This window comes from Macaca nemestrina, chromosome 16 (assembly GCF_043159975.1).
Source record: "Macaca nemestrina isolate mMacNem1 chromosome 16, mMacNem.hap1, whole genome shotgun sequence".
NCBI classification, from domain to species: domain Eukaryota; kingdom Metazoa; phylum Chordata; class Mammalia; order Primates; family Cercopithecidae; genus Macaca; species Macaca nemestrina.
Genome location: NC_092140.1, coordinates 99584601 through 99607856, shown reverse-complemented (window position 1 = coordinate 99607856; position 23256 = coordinate 99584601). Strand labels below are relative to the sequence as shown.

Genomic DNA, 23256 nt, shown 5'->3' with positions numbered 1-23256 from the left:
GACTATCAGCTAAGGTGCCACAGCAAACAGGGAGACTGGGGGATGTTTCACATTGTTGAGGAAAACACAGTCATAATTCCATCTGTTCAAGCCTGTGGAAACTACTAGCTCAAGATAGTTAAAATTTTCTAGACTAGATTGCACTCCATTCTATTCGATGACCTCATGTTTGTAAAGAGGGGTTTTTGGTGGTTGCTGTACCGTGTGAAAATCTGTGTGGAAAAGGAAATGAGGGAGGCCATTGTCCAGTCTGACTCCAAGGTTTGAGAGAAATTGTGCAGTGCTCAACAGGTGTACACATACTGTATTAGTAAATACTTGTGATTATTTAAGAATGAAATGGGCCGGGCGCGGTGGCTCAAGCCTGTAATCCCAGCACTTTGGGAGGCCGAGACGGGCAGATCACGAGGTCAGGAGATCGAGACCATCCTGGGTAACACAGTGAAACCCCGTCTCTACTAAAAATACAAAAACTTAGCCGGGCGAGGTGGCAGGCGCCTGTAGTCCCAGCTACTCGGGAGGCTGAGGCAGGAGAATGGCGTAAACCCGGGAGGCGGAGCTTGCAGTGAGCTGAGATCCGGCCACTGCACTCCAGCCTGGGTGACAGAGCGAGACTCCGTCTCAAAAAAAAAAAAAAAAAAAAAAGAATGAAATGAAAATACCATTTTTTCTCTCTATTAAAGTGTACTTTTTTCAAGTTGGTACCAAGTTGTTAGGAGATAAGTACTTACGTTGTTAACATTTTCTTTACTTAATAAGCATTTGTTTTGGCCTGAGACTCCAAGGGTGCGGTGAACAGAAAAAGTTGTGAAACTCCTGCCTTTGCCTGTGCAGTATTTGTCAGTGGAAGCTGTTGGAGTAGATGAGGTCATTTGAGGAGTGTGTATAGAGTAAGAAAAGGAGTGGTGTGGAGTGAGATCTGAGGCACTCTTGTGTTTGAAAGAGAAGCAGATAATAGGGTCCCACACTGTGACTAAGAAGGATGGGGGTCATGGTGTCCGAGGAAACCTCAGCAGGCAGGCCATGCTCAGCTGCTGGGAGCTGTTAGTAATACAGGGGACAGCAGAGGCAACAGTGACAAGACAGGGATGGGAGGGGGAGGCCAGTTTGTATCAGGATTTAATAGTGAGTGAGAGTGAGGGAGTGGAGCCCAGCATGTGTAGACAGCAATACTCAAGAAATTTGATGCTGGTGGTTAGGGGTTGTTATAGGGAGGGCAGGTAAAGGGAGAACCCTTTGGTTTTTGTTTTTTAACTAGGGGGATTTGAGCATGTTTAAATGCTAGTAAAGAACCAAGAGAGGGTAGTTTCAGAGTTTCCACTGGATTAGCTCACTAGATAGTGGTTTCAGAGTTTCCTTTGGAGTTAGCCTGAGGATATGATGAATGATCTTGGTGAGGAGTCTCTGGAACCTCTTTGCTGTGGATTGCAGAGTGAAGGGTGTTGAGGGAGGGAATCTAGTTCTTTCCCAAACTTGATTATGAAGAGGAGAGAATGACATTAACTGGAGAGGGGCATCTGGTGTAGGCTGATTTCCTCCCCTCCCCTCCCCTCCCCTCCCCTCCCCTCCCCTCCCCTCCCTTCTTCCTTCCTCCCTTCCCCTTCCCCTCCCTCTTTCTTTTCTTTTCCCTTCCCTCCCTTCCCCTCTCCCCTCCCCTCCCCCTCCTTTCCCCCTCCCCCCTCCCTTCCCCCTCCCCTCCCTCTTCCCTCCCCCTCCCCTCCCCCTCCCCTCCCTCTCCCCTCCCTCCCCCCCCTCTCCCCTCCCCTCCCCCCCCTTTTCCCTCACCTCCCTTCTCTTTTCTTTCTAGCAGTGACTATTTTCTCTTTTTTTGTTTTGTCTTAAGAACACCTTTTGTCTTCCTTTCTCAAGACATGCTTTTCCGAGGACTGGTTGTTCCTTTGCAGGGCAGCCGCTTCCCAGCCTGGACTTTCCTAGGTGCTGGTGTGGCTCCAGGTCATGATGTCTTTGTGACTGACTCTCCTCCTTTGCTGTCCTGTTCTGACAGAATACTCCTGCCAGCGTTGTTTTCTGCTACTTACCTCAGTGCCAGTTTTGCGCCAGAGCCTATCCGCCTATCTTCATATATGTTTTTATTTTTATTTTTTGTAGAGACGGTGTTTTGCTATGTTGCCCAAGCTGGTCTTGAACTCCTGGGCTCAAGCAGTCCTCCCACCTTGGCCTCCCAAAGTGTTGCCCTGCCCCTGGCTTCATAGATGTTTATAGATTAGAATAATTTTTCCACACTAATGCCTGGTGTGGTGGTCACACCCGTAATCCCAGCACTTTGGGAGGCTGATCACCTGAGGTCAGGAGTTCGAGAACAGCCTGGCCAACATGGCGAAACCCTGTCTCTACTTAAAAAACAAAAATTAGCCAGTTGTGGCGGCACACACCTGTAATCCCAGCTGCTGGAGAGGGTGAGGCAGGAGAATTACCTGAACCCGGGGGGCGGAGCTTGCAGTGAGCTGAGATCGTGCCACTGTTTTACTCGCGACAGAGTGAGACTCCATCTCAAATACAAAAAAAAAAAAAAAAAAAAAAAAAGCAATGAATAGTTTTTCCACACTTAGATTTCAGCTTTGGAGCCAAAGATGCTTCTATTTCTTCTCTCTGCCTGCACATGTGCCTCTTCTCTGGGAGATTAGCTCTTTTCTTCTGACTTTTCTTGTTTCTTTTTAAAATTTTGAAACATTTTAAACATCACGACATTCTAGGATATTTCTCATCTTTTAGGTCTTCTGGGGCTTCTAGGCCTTGGCTCTGAGCTCAGCATCTGGAATGATTTCTCAACTTTGTACTTTCTGGAGTTTCCCTGGGACCTTTTCTTAGGGTGCCTCTGACCTTGGAGCAGTGGTCTTGAAATTGATCTAAAGATGTTTTCTCTTGTGTTACATGTTCTTGAACCTTTTTGGTATTTTAATTTTTTCTTTCTTTTAGTTTTTGCTTAGGTACTCAAGTCAGCCCACACATGTTTGTATGCCAACTATGTCTGAGGCACTGTTCTAGTTAGCGGTGATAAGAATGTTTAACATGACCAAGCTGCTGCCCTCAGAAAGCTTATATTCAAGTGAGGTAAAACAGGATAGAGTATCTTGCTAACTAGTTCACAAACTCCTTGTTGGCAGGAACCACATAGGGTGGTGCCTTGTATGTAATCTGTGCGTCGTGTGTCCCAGCTTGTCAGATAACCTCTTGAATGTCGTAGTCATATACAGACCTTCATTTAGGTCTTGCTCTTAGTTCACTATGGTGACACTTGGTGCCTTCTCCCACTGGCTGTCCTCGCACAGCCTTTGTGATCTTTGATCTTGGAATACTTGTTTTCTAGCAGTTGAAAGCTGAATTGGATTTTTTAAAGTTGCTCTGGTGCGTGCTGAAGGTTTTATTAGCATGCTGTGGCAGTTGCATTTTAGTTCATCTCATAGCATCCTCTCATTGAGAGCTGTTATCCATTTTGTGCTCTTGAGATGCTCCGTGAAATTATATTGCAGTACCAAAGTATGGGTATGATTGACTGTGAACTGGAATCAATGTGGCCGTTATTTTATCAGCTAAATGGATGAAGTGGTTCATTCTTTGCACGTAGTAGATACTCAACAGATATTTTTACATTGACTGAAAATGTTATGTGTTTTGATTCATGATTATGTAATAAGCAGGACTTGATCACTGCTGGGTAGTTTACACAGTATGGTCTCAGCCGTTTTGCTCTACTAACATCACTTATTTTCTAACTTCTCAAAATATGTTGTGTGTGTTGTGTGTGTGTGTGTGTGTGTGTGTGTGTGTGTGTGTGTGTTGGCCTGTTTTGTTACAGAGTCCTGTGTTAGGATATTACCTAGGCAGGTTTCAGCTCTGAATTGGCTTTGCAGCACTTTGCTGGGGCATAGTCTATCCTAATATTAGAATTAATGTATGGTTGAAACAGGGTCTCACTCTGTTGCCCAGACTGTAGGCCATGGTGCTATCTCGGCTTGAACCCGGAAGGAGGTGGAGGCTGCAGTGAGCTGAGATCACACCAGCCTGGGCAAAAGAGTGAGACTCTGCCTCAAGAAAAAAAAAAAAAAAGAATTAATGTTTATGGAAGGGCTCATGAATTTCACTTGCTTCCCGTGGTACATGAGAGAAACTCCAGTACAAGTTGAGGGGTGCCGTTAACCAGAAAGATGGTGAAGAGAGAGGGAGCAACTTACGAGTATGTTTATATTGTTCTGAGAGAGGTTGTGGCTGTTGCACAGTTTAGAATGAGAAGGAAGAGACTGACTTTACATCTCTTCAAAAGTAAGATCTTAACTTTGGCAGAAATATTGTAATTTTCCAATATAGAACACGTCTGTTTTCAATATAAATGTAAAAACACGTTAAAAAAATAACGAGCCCTGTAGATTTTAAAGTATATATCTCCATTCTTGGTTTTCTGTAGTATTTGTCATATATCTTTTGGAGTTAATTATCCTGGATTTTGATCAGAAACCCAGAAACACACAGAAACCCCCCCATTCCCCAAACACCTGTCTTCAGATTTTAATTACGTACTGCAAACAGCATTTGTTTCCCAAGGCTTCCCTAGAATGTGAATTCTTCTTTGAGATATCCCAGGGAGGAAGATTATTAAAAGTTACTCCTTTTCAAAAGTTGACATTGCAATTTAGAATGGTTACAAAGTTTATCAATGAAAATGAACTTGATGCCTGAGCTGTAATTGAAATCTTTATAGCTTCTCTGCTGTTTGACCATTGTGTTACAAAACATTCATTGAAAACTTCTTCCATTTCTGACATGTCCAGTTCCCACCCCTCAAAAAAAAAAAATTACGAAAACTACAAAACTTCAGATCGTCATTTAAAAGAATTGTGTAGGGATTAGGCACCGAAGAGTTTAGAACAGCTACTCTACATTAAGCTATGATTATGGTTACTTTTTCTTGCCACACAGGAGTTTAGAAATTTGTGGTTTTATTTCTTAGGCTATTTTGTTTCTGATGATCGTCAGCTTTCATTTGAGACAGTATTGCCCTGCATTTTAATACTTACTTAGCATTCTCTTTTTGAACAGTTACATAACTTAGATAAACTGTGTGTAAATGAAGGTTACAAATAGAGTTTTAAGTGGAATATGTACTTTATTCAGATTTTTGTTATTTGAGATGATTTATTGAACATAAGCAATGGAGGCTTTTCTCTCGTCTGTCATTAAATGAAGATCTGGATTCGCTTATAGGAAATGCTCATAATAATAAAGCTAAATATAAAGAATGAGAATCAAGAGTATATAAGGACCAAAAATGAATACAACAAAACCTATATTTTCAATAAAGTTCTAGTTTCCGTGGTCAGTGTTTAAGACATGAGGACTGCTTTAATAACTGCAAGATTTCAGTGACTCAGAGCAAGAAGCATCTGTTTCTCACCCATGTGGAAGCTTATATTGGGGTCGTCATGGGTTAGGTGTCCACATGGCTGTTCAGGTAGTCAGCCCTTTTCCACCTTGTGACTTAGCCTCCTATAAGAACAGGGAACCTGCTCAGTTCAGCCAGTGGGTGGGGAATGAGGACAGTCCTGTGGGAGGTTTTTATAGACCAGCACACGTTGCTTCTCATCCTACTAGCCGTACTCAGACATGGCCTTTCTTAACTTACTTTAGGCTAGACACATAGCAGAGCTATACGCCCCAGGAGAAGAGAGGTCATGGGGATTGGTAGCATAGCTAGTCTCTGCCCCAGTCTGACTGGAAACTTGGGTGAGCATCCTGGTGGCCACAGTGAAAGGAAATCATCCTCAGCTGTGTGCTGTCAGTTTCACCATGGTAAAGAACATACTGGTTTCTTTTCCTTAATATGTCCCCCATTTCACACTTGGGGCTTTGAATTGGTTACATTGAAAGGTGTAGTAGGTGGTGTGCTCAGTGGCATTCATGTGGTACATTGAAGAGTGGTTCTTGTTTGGCTGTTTATCATGTCCTTAAAGTGAAAGTACAACAATCAAAAACAATTCTGTGGAGGATCAAACTGACATGGTTTATTACATATTTTCTAGTTGTGAGAATAAACACACTTCATATCCCTCAAATAGCCATTCAGGAAAATAAATGATCTCAGGTGGATTTTTTGGTGAAAGATAGATAGAAGACAGTTTGAAGTTACTGTTACTGATGCGCTTGGAGTGCCAGTATTTTGTCAATTAAAGGTAGCTTTAGAGACCAAGAGAGAGATGGTTGGTTAGTTCAAAATCAATATCCTGCGTGGCAAGCTTGTTCTAGATCAGGGGTTGGTGAACTACAGCCTGTGGGCCACAACTGGCTCTTTGCCTGATTTTGTAAGGAAAATTGTGTTGGAATACAGACATGTCTGTTCTTCTATTTCTCATCTGGGGCTGCTTTAGTGCTGCAAGACAGAGCTGATGGGGTGAGTGGTGGCAACAGAGGCTAACTTAAACACAGTACGACATAATTACTATCTGTCCCGTTACACTAAAAATTCCTGACTCTTGTTTTGGAGAACGTATTTTCTCTCTTTTCTGATGGGGCTCACATTGTAGTAGGGGAGAAAGCTAATAAACATGTTAAAAATAAATATATATATCTCTCCTCTCACTTGCTTTGCTTTCTTTACTATGCTTTCTTTGCTTTCTTTAGTATATAGCCTAGTGTGTATATGTGTGTGTATGTGTGTGTGTGTGTATATATGTATGCATATATACATATGTGTGTGTGTGTATATATATATAGTAAGAAAGCAAAGCACGTAAAGAGAGAGTATCAGAGACTGCCATTTTTGATAAGGTGGTCAGGGAAACCTATGTGAGATAACATTTGAACAGAGATACAAACGAAAGTGAAGGAGTGAACCAGCTGGGCAGATATTTTGGGAATGAGCCTTATTTGGGGAGAAACAGAAAGCGCCCCCTTGAGGTACCTGAGTAGCAGCAGGGAGGGCAGTGTGAATAGGGGGTTGGCTAGGAGGATGCATAGTGACGGAGGTGTTAAAGGGCCAGATTGTGTAAGGCCGTGTAGACTGTGGTGCACTTTGGATTTTATTCTGAGTGAGATGAAAGACCATGGCAAAGTTTTGAGCAGGGAAATGATGTCATTTGAGTGAGATTGTAAGAGGATCACTAGGACTCTTGTGTAGAGGATAGATAGGGGACGAAGGTAGAAGGTGGGTGTCTGTGTGCTAGGTAGGCATTGCTAAGTGCCGTGGCTGTTGGATGAATCAGTGATTCCTGCCTCGAGGAGGTGTTAGTAGAATAGCAGAAGAAAGAGATCACTGTAATGCACTGCTGCTGACAGAGAAGCAAAAGGTGCCCTGGGATGGCATGGGAGGGATACCTGATCCAAACCAAAGGTGACACCTTGACCTGAGAACTTGGAGGGCGCTGATCAAGACTCTGATTATATATCAGGGCTCTGAGATTCTTGGAAGGACTACTTGCATGCAGGAATTTTCCCCACCTGTTAACCACGTGAGCAAGTACTCATCCAGAGATGAGTGGTTGGTGGCTTTTAGGTCGCATGACAGTGCCAACAATTGCAGTCTGGAGCATTGTGTTAGAGTGATGTTAAGGTGGTCTGGAGCATTGTGTTAGAGTGATGTTAAGGTAGTATCTCAGCTCAGCAGGATACACCACCACAGGAACTGAAGGGTGAAATATTTGCCATCTTTGCCAGAGAGCAGAACCAAAGTAATTTTGGTTTGGGAAAGTTAGTACCGTAGGACTGTAGAAAAGTCTCAGTAATTTGTCCGTGGAATGTATTGTAGAGTATTGCTACTTTCCCTGTATGCTTGGCAGTATGAATTAGTTGCACAATATACGTCTCAGTAATTAAGCAATTTGGTCTACTATCTGGAGTTATTGGATGTGACCCAATTAAACTTTGGAGGATGTCTGTAAAAGTGATTTTATTTTTGGGATAGGTGATAGTAAGCTATTTTGGATAATTAGTTGAACAAATTGCTGCTGTTTTAAATTAGCGTAGAAGATGACATTCACCTTTCTGATTTCTATAATGGGGTGTCTAGATCATTTAGAGAGAATTTTAGTTATTATAATATTGGTTTAAAAAGAAGTAGGGAGAGAAAATAAAATCACAATCATAGAGGGAAGTGTTTTTTTTTTTTTTTGCACTTTCTCTGCAACTGATAGAACAAAGGATATAGATGATTTGAACAACGCAATTAATAAAATTGCCTCAGTCTGTCTAGATGTTGTACCTAACTGCAGAATACACATTCTTTGCAAATAGACTAGACGGTATCTATCAGCTTGTTGGCAAAAGCAAGTTTGAATATATTTTAGAGGATTGAATTCAGAGTGTTCTATAAATTAAACTAAAATCAATAGCAAAAGGTAACTAGAAAACCTTTTCTAAGTATCCCATGATCAAAGAAGATACTACAGTGAGAATTAGAAAATTTTACAAAATATGTTGATTAGAATTAATATGAAAATACAGTATATAAAAATTTGTGGGGTGCAGCTAAAGTCATACTCAGAGGAAAGTTTATAGCCTTACATGCGTGTGTTAGGAAAGAAGAAAGCCTGAAAAATACTCAATGATCTGAACATCAGTTTTAAGAAGTTAGAAAGGAACAGCATACTAAACCCAGAGGAAGTAGACATTAAACAAGGAGAAATTGATAGAATAGAAAATAAATATACAATAGAGAACATTTGCAGTACTAGTTCTATTGAAAAGATTGATGATATCTATCAATTTGGTGAGATTAATAAAAGATGAAAGGCACGAATTACCAATGTCAGCCATTAAAAAGAGAACATCCTAAAAGACCCTAGAGATTTTTAACAAGATGTTATTCACATTTATGCTTTATACATTTTATACATTTTAACTTTAGGTTAAATGGACAAGTTTTTCCTTAAATGTGATTTTGTTATTCATTTAAATTAGACCTTGATTGGCCGGGCATGGTGGCTCACACCTTTAATCCCAGCACTTTGGGAGGCCAAGGCCGGCGGATCACTTGAGGTCAGGAGTTTGAGACCAGCCTGGCCGACGTGGTGAAACCCCATCTGTACTAAAATTACAAAAAAATTAGCCGGGTGTGGTGGCGGGCGCCTGTAATCCCCGCTACTTGGGAGGCTGAGGCAGTAGAATCGCTGGAACCCAGAAGGCGGAGGTTGCAGTGAGCTGAGATCGTGCCATTGCACGCCAACCTGGGCGACAAGAGCAAAACTCTGTCTCAAAAAAACCAAAAAGTATACTTTGATCATTTGTTTTAGGATCCTTGTTGATTTGATTTTCTTTTTAACATAATCTAATACAAAACTACAGAAACCGTGTAGTTTCAGAGAAGTGTCACTCCCTCTCACATCCCTTTGACCATGTCCTTTCTCCCTCTTGTAAATAATCAACCTCACTTTTCTAGTTTAAGACAGTACATGTATGTTTTCTTATTTACCTTGTTTTCAAAAACAGGTGGCATACTGTATAAGTTCTGTTGCACTTTGCTTTTTTTCACTTAAAATATACTCTAGAAATTACTATTCATCAGATTCCAGAGCTCTTCCTCATAATTTTATAGCTGTGTAGTGCTATTCACATAGTGTGAATATGATGCAGTTTGGTCACCAGTCTTCATGTGTTTGGACATTTAGGTAGCTCCCAATATTTTGCAATTATGGTACAAATAATGTGGCTATGAATAACTTTGTGTATATATTTTTATATTGCAGGAGGTTTGATTTGGGGATAAAGTCCTCAAAGTTGGATTTCTGGGTTGAAGGATAAATGTATGTGTAATCTTGTTAGGCACTGCTGAATTCCCCTCCATAGAGACTGTACCATTTTACATTACTCTGAGCAGTGTGTGAGTCCCCGTTTCTTTATAGCCTGCTAGTTAGAGTATATTGTGAAGCCTTCAAATTTTTGCCAATCTAATGGGTAAAAAATCTTTGTGTAGTTTAATTATATTTATTTCCTTTATTATGACTAAAGTTGAGCATCCTTTATGTTCAAGGGAAATTTTTATATTATTTTGAGAATTGTCTATTGCCTTTTTTTTTTTTCTATAGAAGTTTTGCACCTTTTCTGTTCATTAAAAAAGATTTTTTTTTTGGCCTTAGGAATAGTATTCCTTTGATATGTGTTACAGTATTTCTCCTAGTTTTGACTTTTCTGATTTTTTTCCCCATGCAAAATATTTTATTTTCATGTAGTCAGATTTATCAAGCTTTTCTTTAATTGAATTGGGCATGGGTTTTGAGTCAAGGTCATATTATTTGTAGAGGGATTCACCAGTATTTTATACTGGTGAAAGCACTTGAGTAGTTTTCATTTTTTGCATTTAGATTTATGATACACTGCAAGTTTATTCTGATATGTATGGTGTGAGGAATAGATCTGATTTTGTCTTCTTCCGACAAGTGATTGAGTTGTACCAACACCATTTATGAAGTTCATCTTTACCCGGTTATTAGTGATGCCACCATTGCTGTATATTAGATTTCTGTATGTAGTTGGGTTTATTTTTGGGCGTTCCATTTCATTCTGTTGGTCTGTCTGTTCATATGCTGTTCACACAATTTTAATCATGAGGCTTTGTTTTAATATTTGGAAAGGGCATTTCTCCCTCTTAGCTCCTCCCTTGCAACATTTACTGAGCTGTTCTTTTGTGTTTGCTTTTCCACATGAACTTCAGCATCAATTTGTTTAGCTCCATTAAAAAGCTGTGTAATTTTTATTGGAATTGCTTTATATTTATAAATAAACTCTGACAACCTGGCGAAGTTGTGATGTCTTAGCCAAGAACAGTCAAATGTTCAAGTTTACTTTCATGTGCCTTTCAGGTGTGTATAAAGTTATAGATTTCTTTGTATAGGTTTTGAACATTTCTTATTGTTTATTCCTAAGTATTTTGTTGCTGTTATAAATGGAATTTTCTCTTACATTTTGCATTCTAACTGGTTATTCTTTGTGTATGTGAAGACTCGTTTGTTTATATCTTGCTACCTTGCTGAATTCTTTAATTGTTTGAGTTAATTTTGTCATTGATTCCTGGAGTTTTTCAGGTTTACTAACATATCATCAACCAATAGAGAGTTGTTTTTCTTTTTTTGCCATTGTTTGTGCCTGTAATTGTTCTCTGTTGTCTAATTGCCTTGGTGAATACCTTCAGAAAAATGTTAAGTAATGGAAAAGGTAGTGGGCATTCATTCCTGACCTTAATGGGAGTGTGTGTCGAATTTGCCCTAATGTTGGCACTTGGTGTCACCGTGTGTGTGTGCATGCATGCACATGCTCTTACCCCTAATTCATTCTTGTTCCGTCTTAAGTTGTGTTAAGAAAGTATGCATCTACTCCTATTTATTCTATATATATATTAGGAATGAATACTGAACTTTGTCAAGGGCTTTTTCAGCCTCCTATGGAGGCAATTGTATGACTTTCTTGTTAGACTTATGAATATGGTGAATTGTATTACTAGATTTCCCAATCAGAATCATTCTTGCATTCCTGGTATAAACTCTTTTTTTAAGATGGAGTTTCACTCTGTCGCCCAGGCTGGAGTACAGTGGCGTGATCTTGGCTCGCTGCAACCTCGGCCTCCCAGTTTCAAGTGATTCTCCTGCCTCAGTCTCCTGAATAGCTGAGACTATAGGCATGTACCACCATGCCTGGCTAATTATTGTATTTTTAGTAGAGATGGGGTTTCATCATGTTGGCCAGGCTGATCATGAACTCCTGACCTCAAGTGATCCACCTGCCTCAGCCTCCCAAAGTGCTGAGATTACAGGTGCGAGCCACCACTCCTGGCCTGGTACAAACTCTTAATGTGGTGTTGGAGTCTGTTAATATTTTATTTCAGAATTTGGCATTAATATTCATATGTGATATTGGTTTGTAATGTTCCTAGTTTGTGTGATCACAGATTCAGTTATTAATATTACACTTGATTTATAAAAAAGGATTTGGGAATATTTTTTCATGTTTTGAAAAATTGATGTAATATTGGGATTATCTGGTTTGTATAGGTTTGATAGACTTGCCTTTTGATATCATCTGGGTTTTTTGGGGGAGGGTAGTGTGATAACTTTTCTTCAGTTCTTCTATGGTTCTGGATATTAGCCCTTTGTCAGAGGAGTAGATTGCAAAACTTTTCTACCATTCTGTAGGTTGCCTGTTCACTCTGATGGTAGTTTCTTTTGCTGTGCAGAAGCTCTTTAGTTTAATTAGATCCCATTTGTCAATTTTGACTTTTGTTGCCATTGCTTTTGGTGTTTTAGACATGAAGTCCTTGCCCATGCCTGTGTCTTGAATGGTATTGCCTAGGTTTTCTTCTAGGGTTTTTATGGTTTTAGGTCTAACATTTAAGTCTCTAATCCATCTTGAATTAATTTTTGTATAAGGTGTAAGGAAGGGATCCAGTTTCAGCTTTCTACATATGGCTAGCCAGTTTTCCCAGCACCATTTATTAAATAGGGAATCCTTTCCCCATTTCTTGTTTTTGTCAGATTTGTCAAAGATCAGATGGTTGTAGATGTGTGGTATTATTTCTGAGGGCTCTGTTCTGTTCCATTGGTCTATATCTCTGTTTTGGTAAAAGTATCATGCTGTTTTGGTTACTGTAGCCTTGTAGTATAGTTTGAAGTCAGGTAGCATGGTGCCTCCCAGCTTTGTTCTTTTGGCTTAGGATTGTCCTGGCAATGCGGGCTCTTTTTTGGTTCCATATGAACTTTAAAGTAGTTTTTTCTAATTTTGTGAAGAAAGTCATTGGTAGCTTAATGGGGATGGCATTAAATCTGTAAAATTACCTTGGGCGGTATGGCCATTTTCACGATATTGATTCTTCCTATCCATGAGCATGGAATGTTCTTCTATTCGTTTGTGTCCTCTTTTATTTCATTGAGCAGTGGTTTGTAGTTCTCCATGAAGAGGTCCTTCACATCCCTTGTAAGTTGGATTCCTAGGTATTTTATTCCCTTTGAAGCAGTTGTGAATAGGAGTTCATTCATGATTTGACTCTCTGTTTGTCTGTTATTGGTGTAAGAATACTTGTGATTTTTGCACATTGATTTTGTATCCTGAGACTTTGCTGTAGTTGCTTATCAGCTTAAGGAGATTTTGGGCTGAGACGATGGGGTTTTCTAAATACATATCATGTCATCTGGAAACAGGGACAATTTGACTTCTTCTTTTCCTAATTGAATACCCTTTATTTGTTTCTCTTGCCTGATTGCTGTGGCCAGAACTTCCAACACTATGTTGAATAGGAATGGTGAGAGAGGACATCCCTGTCTTGTGCCAGTTTTCAAGGGGAATGCTTCCAGTTTTTGCCCATTCAGTATGATATTGGCTGTGGGTTTGTCATAAATAGCTCTTATTTTTTTGAGATATGTCCCATCAATACCGAATTTATTGAGAGTTTTTAGCATGAAGGGCTGTTGAATTTTGTCAAAGGCCTTTTTTGCATCTATTAAGGTAATCATGTGGTTTTTGTCTTTGGTTCTGTTTATATGATGGATTATGTTTATTGATTTGCGTACATTGAACCAGCCTTGTATCCCAGGGATGAAGCCGACTTGATCATGGTGGATAAGCTTTTTGATGTGCTGCTGGATTTGGTTTGCCAGTATTTTATTGGGGATTTTTGCATCAATGTTTATCAGGGATATTGGTCTAAAATTCTCTTTTTTTGTTGTGTCTCTGCTAGGCTTTGGTATCAGGATGATGCTGGCCTCATAAAATGAGTTAGGGAGGATTCCCTCTTTTTCTATTGATTAGAATAGTTTCAGAAGGAATGGTACCAGCTCCTCCTTGTACCTCTGGTAGAATTTGGCTGTGAATCTCTCTGGTCCTGGACTTTTTTTGGTTGGTAGGCTGTTAATTATTGCCTTAATTTCAGAGCCCATTATTGGTCTATTCAGGGATTCAGCTTCTTCCTGGTTTAGTCTTGGGAGAGTGTATGTGTCTAGGAATTTCTCCATTTCTTCTAAGCTTTCTAGTTTATTTGCGTAGAGGTGTTTATAGTATTCTCTGATGGTAGTTTGTATTTCTTTGGGGTCGGTGGTGATATCCCCTTTATCATTTTTTATTGCATCTATTTGATTCTTCTCTCTTTTCTTCTTTATTAGTCTTGCTAGCGGTCTATCAATTTTGTTGATGTTTTCAAAAAAACCAGCTCCTGGATTCATTTATTTTTTGAAGGGTTTTTTGTATGTCTCTCTCCTTCAGTTCTGCTCTGATCTTAGTTTTCTCTTCTTACCTTCTGCTAGCTTTTGCATGTGTTTGCTCTTGCTTCTCTAGTTTTTTAAATTGTGATGTTAGGGTGTCAATTTTAGATCCTTCCTGCTTTCTCTTGTGGGCATTTAAATTTCCCTCTACACACTGCTTTAAATGTGTCCCAGAGGTTCTGGTATGTTGTATCTTTGTTCTCACTGGTTTCAAAGAACATCTTTATTTCTGCCTTCATTTCGTTATGTACCCAGTAGTTACTCAGGAGCAGGTTGTTCAGTTTCCATGTAGTTGAGTGGTTTTGTTTGAGTTTCTTAATCCTGAGTTCTAGTTTGATGGCACTGTGGTCTGAGAGACAGTTTGTTATAATTTCTGTTCTTTTACATTTGTGAGCAGTGCTTTACTTCCAACTATGTGGTCAATTTTGGAATAAGTGTGATGTGATGCTGAAAAGAATGTATATTCTGTTGATTTGGGGTGGAGAGTTCTGTAGATGTCTATTAGGTCCTCTTGGTGCAGAGTTGAGTTCAATTCCTGGATATCCTTGTTAACTTTCTGTCTCGTTGATCTGTCTAGTGTTGACAGTGGGGTGTTAAAGTCTCCCATTATTAATGTGTGGGAGTCTAAGACTCTTTGTAAGTCTCTAAGGACTTGCTTTATGAATCTGGGTGCTCCTGTATTGGGTGCATATATATTTAGGATAGTTAACTCTTCTTGTTGAATTGATCCCTTTACTTATGTAATGGCCCTCTTTGTCTCTTTTGATCTTTGTTGGTTTAAAGTCTATTTTATCAGAGACTAGGATTGCAACCCCTGCCTTTTTTCGTTATCCATTTGCTTGGTAGATCTTCCTCCATCCCTTTATTTTGAGCCTATGTGTGTCTCTGCACATGAGATGGGTCTCCTGAATACAGCACACTGATGGGTCTTGACTCTTTATCCAATTTGCTAGTCTGTGTCTTTTAATTGGAGCATTTAGCTCATTTACATTTAAGGTTAATGTTGTTATGTTTGAACTTGATCCTGTCATTATGATGTTAGCTGGTTATTTTGCTCGTTAGTTGATGCAGTTTCTTCCTAGCATTGATGGTCTTTACATTTTGGCATGTTTTTGCAGTGGCTAGTACCGGTTGTTCCTTTCCATGTTTAGTGCTTCCTTCAGGAGCTCTTGTAGGGCAGGCCTGGTGATGACAAAATCTCTCAGCATTTGCTTCTCTGTAAAGGATTTTATTTCTCCTTCACTTATGAAACTTAGTTTAGCTGGATATGAAATTCTGGGTTGAAAATTCTTTAAGAATGTTGAATATTGGTCCCCACTCTCTTCTGGCTTGTAGAGTTTCTGTTGAGCGATCTGCTGTTAGTCTGATGGGCTTCCCTTTGTGGGTAACCCGACCTTTCTCTCTGGCTGCCCCTAAGATTTTTTCCTTCATTTCAACTTTGGTGAATCTGACAATTATGTGTCTTGGAGTTGCTCTTCTCGAGGAGTATCTTTGTGGCATTCTCTGTATTTCTTGAATTTGAATGTTGGCCTGCCTTGCTAGGTTGGGGAAATTCTCCTGGATAATATCCTGCAGAGTGTTTTCCAACTTGATTCCATTCTCCCCATCACTTTCAGGTACACCAATCAGATGTAGATTTGGTCTTTTCACATAGTCCCATATTTCTTGGAGGCTTTGTTCATTTCTTTTTACTCTTTTTTTCTCTAAACTTCTCTCTTCATTTCATTCATTTGATCTTCAATCACTGATACCCTGTTTTCCAGTTGATCGAATTGGTTACTGAAGCTTGTGCATTTGTCACGTAGTTTGCGTGTCATGGTTTTCAGCTCTGTCAGGTCATTTAAGGACTTCTCTACTTTGGTTATTCTAGTTAGCCATGCGTCAAATCTTTTTTCAAGGTTTTTGGCTTCTTTGCAGTGGGTTCGAACATCCTCCTTTAGCTCGGAGAAGTTTGATCATCTGAAGCCTTCTTGTCTCAACTCGTCAAAGTCATTCTCCGTTCAGCTTTGTTCCATTGCTGGTGAAGAGCTGTGTTCCTTTGGAGGGGGAGAGGCGCTCTGATGTTTAGATTTTTCAGCTTTTCTGCACTGCTTTTCCCCCATCTTTGTGGTTTTATCTACCTTTGGTCTTTGATCATGGTGACGTACAGATGGGGTTTTGGTGTGGATGTCCTTTCTGTTTGTTAGTTTTCCTCCTAACAGTCAGGACCCTCAGCTGCAGGTCTATTGGAATTTGCTTGAGGTCCACTCCAGACCCTGTTTGCCTGGGTATCAGCAGCGGAAGCTGCAGAAGAGTGAATATTGCTGAACAGCAAATGTTGCTGCCTTATCATTCCTCTGGAAGCTTCGTCTCAGAGGTGTGAGGTGTCAATCTGCCCCTAGTGAGGGGTGTCTCCCAATTAGGCTACTCGAGGGTCAGGGACCCACTTGAGCAGGTAGTCTGTCCATTCTCAGATCTCAAATTCTGTGCTGGGAGAACCACTACTCTCTTCAAAGCTGTTAGACAGGGACATTTAAATCTGCAGAGGTTTCTGTTGCCTTTTGTTTGGCTATGCCCTGTCCCCAGAGGTGGAGTCTACAGAGGCAGGCAGGCCTCCTTGAGCCATGTGGGCTCCACTCAGTTCAAGCTTCCCACTGCTTTGTTTATCTACTCAAGCCTCAGCAATGGCGGGCGCCCCTCCCCCAGCCCACTGCAGCCTTGCAATTCCATCTCAGACTGCTGTGCTAGCAATGAGGGAGGCTCCATGGGCATGGGACCCTCTGAGCCAGGCATGGGATATAATCTGCTGGTGTGCCGTTTGCTAAGACCCTTGGTAAAGCGCAGTATTTGGGTGGGAGTGACCCGATTTCCAGGTGTTGTGTGTCACGGTTTCCCTTGGTTAGGAAAGGGAATTCCCTTCCCCCTTGCGCTTCCTGGGTGAGGCCTCGCCCTGCTTCGGCTTTCACGCTGTGGGCTGCACGCACTGTCCTGCACCCACTGTCTGAAACACCCCAGTGAGATGAACCCAGTACCTCAGTTAGAAATGCAGAAATCACCTGTCTTCTGTGTCGTTCACACTGGGAGCTGGAGGCTGGAGCTGTTCCTATGCGGCCATCTTGAAAAGGTCCTCTAGTTTTGTTTTTGCACTGTGATCAGAGGATATGTTTTGTGGTATTTCCATTTTATGAATATAGTAATGATTTCTTTGTGCCTTAATGTATAACTTTCTGTGAATGTTCAAGAAGCTATATTCTCTGTTACCAGAGTGTAGTGCTGTCTCTCTATATATACAGAAAAACTGCTTTGTTGGTTATATTGTTGAAATCGTGTATATCCTTTTTTTCCTATGCTCTGCTTTGTATCAAGTACTGTGTTTTATTTATGGTGTGTTTTTATTTATTTACTCTTGGATCAGCCATAATTTATTTAGTTTATAGAGATTAATAATGTATTCTGCATTGTGAAATTAACTTTTAGTATTTAAAAGTAGTTAGGTCTGTTCAGATAACTTTTGTCGGGTTTTTTTTTTTTTGTCTGATTATTTTTATTTACCCGGCAATTTTTGTTCCTTTATTTTTAGCCTTTTGGCATCACTGTATTTTAAGTATGTCTCTTACATACAGCATAGTCTTTGCTTTCTAAGCAAATTTGAAAATATCTTTCTTTTAATAAGCAAGTTAAACTCATTCATATTGTTATAACTGATATGTTTGTTCTCAATTCTGTCATTGTGTTAAATTACTGTCTATATTTTGGTATATTTATTCATTCATTATTTGATGTGTTTTTCTTAATTTTAAAAATTCTTTTGGAATCAAGAAGGTGGGACTAAGTTTTTCTTCTAATAGTACCATTGAATTAGTACCTTTTGTAGTACCTGAACCCCTTCTCATTTTTAACCTATCTTTTTACCGTCTTGTATGCTACTTTTAAAAGGCATCTTTTGCTTCTCATCTGTTCACCATACAATCATTTATGATTTTATGTTTTTTTTTCTTTCCTTTTTCCTCTTCCCTTTCCTCCCATTATTTCAGTTGCATTTTCAAATTTTTTCAGGACATATACAGTTTATCGTTTTCCTGTCTTGTTTTGATTCTTAGTTCTACAATTAAATACATAAAATGCTCACTTTGTGACCAGTCCTTTTGCTTAAGGTTTCTTTAGTCATCTCTTGTTTAGATGGAGCTCAAGCCTGGATGTTCCATTGAATGTAATGGATCAGTGTCTCTCCTTTGCATCTAGAATTTTATTAGTTGTATACCGTTCTTGGCGGAGTTGAGAACATAGTCAGATCATTTTCTGCACCTATGGTCCAGATAATGAACCTGGGTTGAGAAAGGGATTAGAACCCTCAGGAAAGATACATGTGTAAGTATTTCGTGAGTTCTTGCTTGTTCAGAGGTTTTTTTTTTTTTATTAGCCTCATTAGTTGAAGGACAGGTTGGCTTGATATAAAATCCTTTTTATTTAGCATCTTTTCTTATTTTTAATATTTATTTATTTGAGACAGAGTCTCACCCTTAGGCTTCTCAAGAATGATTTTCTGCTAGTCTTGCTTTGTATGTTGCTTTGCTAAGTCTGATGCCAGGCTGATTCATTCTCTGATATCATTCTCTGATATCTTTTAGCATGGAAGCCTCAAAGATATCTTTCATATGCTTAAAGTCTAATAGTTTACTAGGTTACATTTTTGGGGTAGTTTGTTCTTGGTCACTTTTCACCAGTTGGCTCTTAAAATGTGTAGATTCAGGTCTTTTATTTTCAGGAAGTTTTCTTGGAGTATTATTTTAAATATTCTGTTTTAGTGTTTTGAATATCTTCTTCCAGAGTTTGATGTATATGTATCTTGGAGGTATATGTATTTCTAATTATATGAATGTTTGACCTTGTTTGCCTAATTTCTGTTTTATTCACTTCAACTTTGACCCTTCATACTTCTTTTTAAATTTCACTTTCTTATGGTTGTTTTTCTACTTTTCCTCAATGCCCTTTGTAAAATTTTCATTTGAATCTATTATTCTCCCTTGGACATCTTAATTCCTTCTGTACTATGACTTTTTCTTTTGTTTCTTTCCTGAGTTCAAGTCACTCCTTTGTTTCATTACTTTCTTTTTTTTTTTTTTTTTTCCTTTTCTGTTTTTACTCTTGGGGTCTTGAACTGTAAGAGGTCCTGAAACATAAATTTGAGAATTGTTGCCCCATACAGTAGTGGTTTACGTGGGGAATTTCAGAAGTACTGATGCCTTTGACCTAGTCTCAGAAATTGCGATGGTCTGAAGTGGCACATGGGCTTTGAAAATTTTAAATGATAGCCAGGAGACTGTAATGTTTGGGAACTTCACTGAGATATAGTTTGGATTGTGGTACATCATGTGCTTATGTAACTTATGTACTTACTATCTTGAAAGAGGTCTAAGTCAGTGGTTCCCAAGTTTTCAGAAAAGAGTCATCTGAAGATCATATTCGTTTTTCATAGTTTGTTGCTAGTATGTAGAAATACAGTTAACTTTAAAAATAACTTTATTGTAGAACAATAATAGACTCATCGGAAATGCAAAAATAGTGCACAGAGGTTCTATGTATTCTTTACCCAGCTTCCTCCAGTGGTAACATCCTACATAACTAACTACAGTATACTATCAGAACCGCCCTTTTGGCTCTCTGAGCAGCACCATGGTGGTTAGCAAGAACAAGCGCCTTATGAAAGGAGGCAAAAAGGGAGCCAAGAAGAAAATGGTTGATGCATTTTCTAAGAAAGATTGGTATGATGTGAAAGCACCTGCTATGTTCAATATAAGGAATATTGGGAAGACGCTAGTCACCAGGACCCAAGGAATCAAAATTGCATCTGATGACCTCAAGGATTGTGTGTTTGAAGTGAGTTTTGCTGATTTGCAGAATGTTGAGATTGCATTTAGAAAATTCAAGCTGATTACTGAAGATGTTCAGGGCAGAAACTTCCTAACTTCCATGGCATGGATCTTACCCATGACAAAATGTGTTCCATGGTCAAAAAATGGCAGACAATGATTGAAGCGCGTGTTGATGTCAGGACTACCGATGGTTACTTGCTTTGTCTGTTCTATGTTGGTTTTCCTAAAAAAAGTAACAATCAGATATGGAAGACCTCTTATGCTCAGCACCAACAGGTCTGCCAAATCCTGAAGAAAATGATGAAAGTTAAGACCTGGGAGGTGCAGAAAAAGGACTTGAAAGAAGTAGTCAATAAATTGATTCCAGACAGCATTGGAAAAGACATAGAAAAGGCTTGCCAATCTGTCCTCTCCATGATGTCTTCGTTAGAAAAGTAAAAATGCTGAAGAAGCCGAAGTTTGAATTGGGAAAACTCAAGGAGCTTCACGGTGAAGGCAGGAGTTCTGGAAAAGTCACTGGGAGCAAGACAGGTGCTAAAGTTGAATGAGCTGATGGATATGAACCATCTGATGGATATGAACCATCTGATCTGTTTAAAGTTCAGACTTATAATAATGGCAAGTAAAGAGTCCTAGTTGTGAACAACAACAACAACAAAAATCAAAAACAGGAAATTGACATTGGTACAATCTGTAGACCGTATTCAGATTTCACTAGTTTATACATGCACTCAGTTGTGTGTTCTGTGCAATTTAATCATATGTATAGGTTCGTGTAATCACTACCACATCAAGTTACAGAAGTGTTCCATCAGCACAGAGGAACTCCCTTAGGTTTCCTCTTTGTAGTCACTGCAGTTGATTTCTTTATATTAATTTGTGTCATGTGACTTTGTTGAATTTGTCTTTTAATTCTAGTAGTTTTATTGTGGATTCCTTAGACTTTTGTATGTATAGGATCATAAAATGTGTAATCATGAAATTGACTAGCAAGACAATTTTACCTCTTTTCCAATCTAGATACTTTCTCCTCCTTTCCCCGCTTCTTTTCTTTCCTCCTGTCTTATTGCACTGGATAGAATTTCCTTTACAATATTGCATAGAAATTATAAGATTAGATATTCCTCCCTTGTTCCTGATTTCAGGGGGAAAGCATTCAGTCCTTCAGCATTAAGCGTGATGTTAGTTGTTTTCTTGTAGACGACTTCTCAGGTTGAGGAAGTTTTATTCTAAGTCTAGGAGTTTTTAATCACTGTGATAAGTTTAATATAGTTGCTACCTTAGCATCCATTTTAGGCCTAACATAAATTGTTTGTAACTCAGTCATGTCCTGTCACCTTTGGCCTACTTAGAACCTACCGTCCCTGTGGTTGTTTGCAGTATGGCCTAATTGTGCCTCATCTCACTGACCCAAAATGCAACACACCATGAGCTGCCAACCACAGTAAAACCTAATGGTCATCCTCAGAGTCATGTGAATAAGCTCCCATTCACATTTGTTTTCTTTAACTGATTCACAACCCTTGAGGGAAAGCATAGGGAATAATGTCCCTCAACAAAGGTGTAGTTCCACAGTTCTTTCTCCCTCTCCCTCCTGCTCCCTCCCTGTCCTGTCTCAGGACCTGCTGTCTGTCTCTGTTTGGCACTCTAAGCTCTCTGGGACCTATGAGTAATAAACTTCTTTTGTTTCATGTATTTTACTTTAGCTTTCTCATTGTGTCTCCGTTGACACGTATATGCTGTATTGTTCTTGATATCATTTAACATCTTTTCTTTAACAAATCAATAATCATGAATGGATATTGGATTTTGGGAAATGCTTTTTCTATTGAGATGATCATATGATTTTGTCCTTTATGATAGTAGTTATTATATTGATTTTTGGAGATTAAGCCAACCTTATATTCTTGGGATACATTTCCTTTTTTTTTTCTTTCTTTTTTCTTTTTTTGAGACAGGGTCTAGCTCTGTCGCCCAGGCTAGAGTGCCATGGTGCAATCATAGCTCACTGTAACCCCAAACTCTGGGCTCAGGTAAGCCTCCCACCTCAGTCTCCTGAGTGGCTTGGACTACTGGTGTGTGCCACTAGGACCGGCTAATTTTTAAAGTTTTTTTTCGAGATAGAGTCTCACTATGCTGCTAAGGCTGGTCTTGAATCCTGGCTTCAAGTGATCCTCTTGCCTTAAGGAGAGAGAGAGAGAGAAACTAGATTAAAATACGAAAGTAAATAAAATATCCAAGCCTAGAGAAGGGGAAAGATAGTGATGACTATTATTAACAAATTAATTATAGTAATTATTTTTTGCTTATCATTAGTTAATTTTGGATAGCAGACAAATACATTCAAATATTTTAATAGTCTATGAAATATATAGGTGGGTAGTCTGGTTCTAGACACATGTTAAATTGAAGTGCCAAGGATAGGAAGTAAGGTTGAAAGTAGTGGCATTCTTTTACTGAAGAGATGTTTACTTTTTGGGTTGTTTTGCAGATATAATGGTATCTCACCTAGATTGTGTCACTTTGCCTAGTTTACTATTTCATTTTTGGTTTGTTTCAGTGGATTCCTGAAAGAGAAAAAAGAAACAACATGATTCTCTGTGTAACAGCCCCCCGGACCCCCTCATCCAGTGTTCAGCTCATGGTATAGACCCTTGTGTTTACCCTTTTTTTAAAACCAGAGGATGGCGCTCCTGGTGTTTAGTGTGAGCACTGAATATGCTTGGTCATCAGAAATGAATGAACTGGCAAGGGAAATGAATAAATGAGCTCAGAAAAAGCAAAACTGAATCATGCTGAAGATGCTTTCTAGGATGATGGTATTTCTGAAACCTTAAATCAAGCTTGTCCAACCCGTGGCCCATGGGCTGCATGTGGCCCAGAATGGCTTTGAATGCAGCCCAACACAAATTTGTAAATTTTCTTAGAACATTACGAGATTTTTTTTTGAGATTTATTTATTATTTACTTATTTTTAGCTCATCAGCTATCGTTAGTGTATTTTATGTGTGGCCCAAGACAATTCTTCTTCTTCCAGTGTGGCCCAGGGAAGCCAAAAGATTGGACACCCCCACCTTAGATATTGAAAATTAGAGGTGCCTGCATTTCCAGTAATTAAGACAATTCTTACTGTGCATGTTTTGCTTTCCATTATCTTTCATTAAAAAAATCTGCAACTTTTACCTTTTAGAGTATTAGGATAGAATCTTTTGAAT

General features: G+C 39.3%; 1 protein-coding gene and 1 pseudogene across 1 annotated transcript in view; both read left to right on the top strand.

Moving 5' to 3' along the window:
• Positions 1-23256, top strand: part of LOC105490219 (WASP family member 3) — a 132947-nt gene that overhangs the window by 3774 nt on the left and 105917 nt on the right. The window lies entirely within an intron of this gene.
• LOC139359149 (small ribosomal subunit protein eS1 pseudogene) lies at positions 1771-22577 on the top strand (annotated as a pseudogene).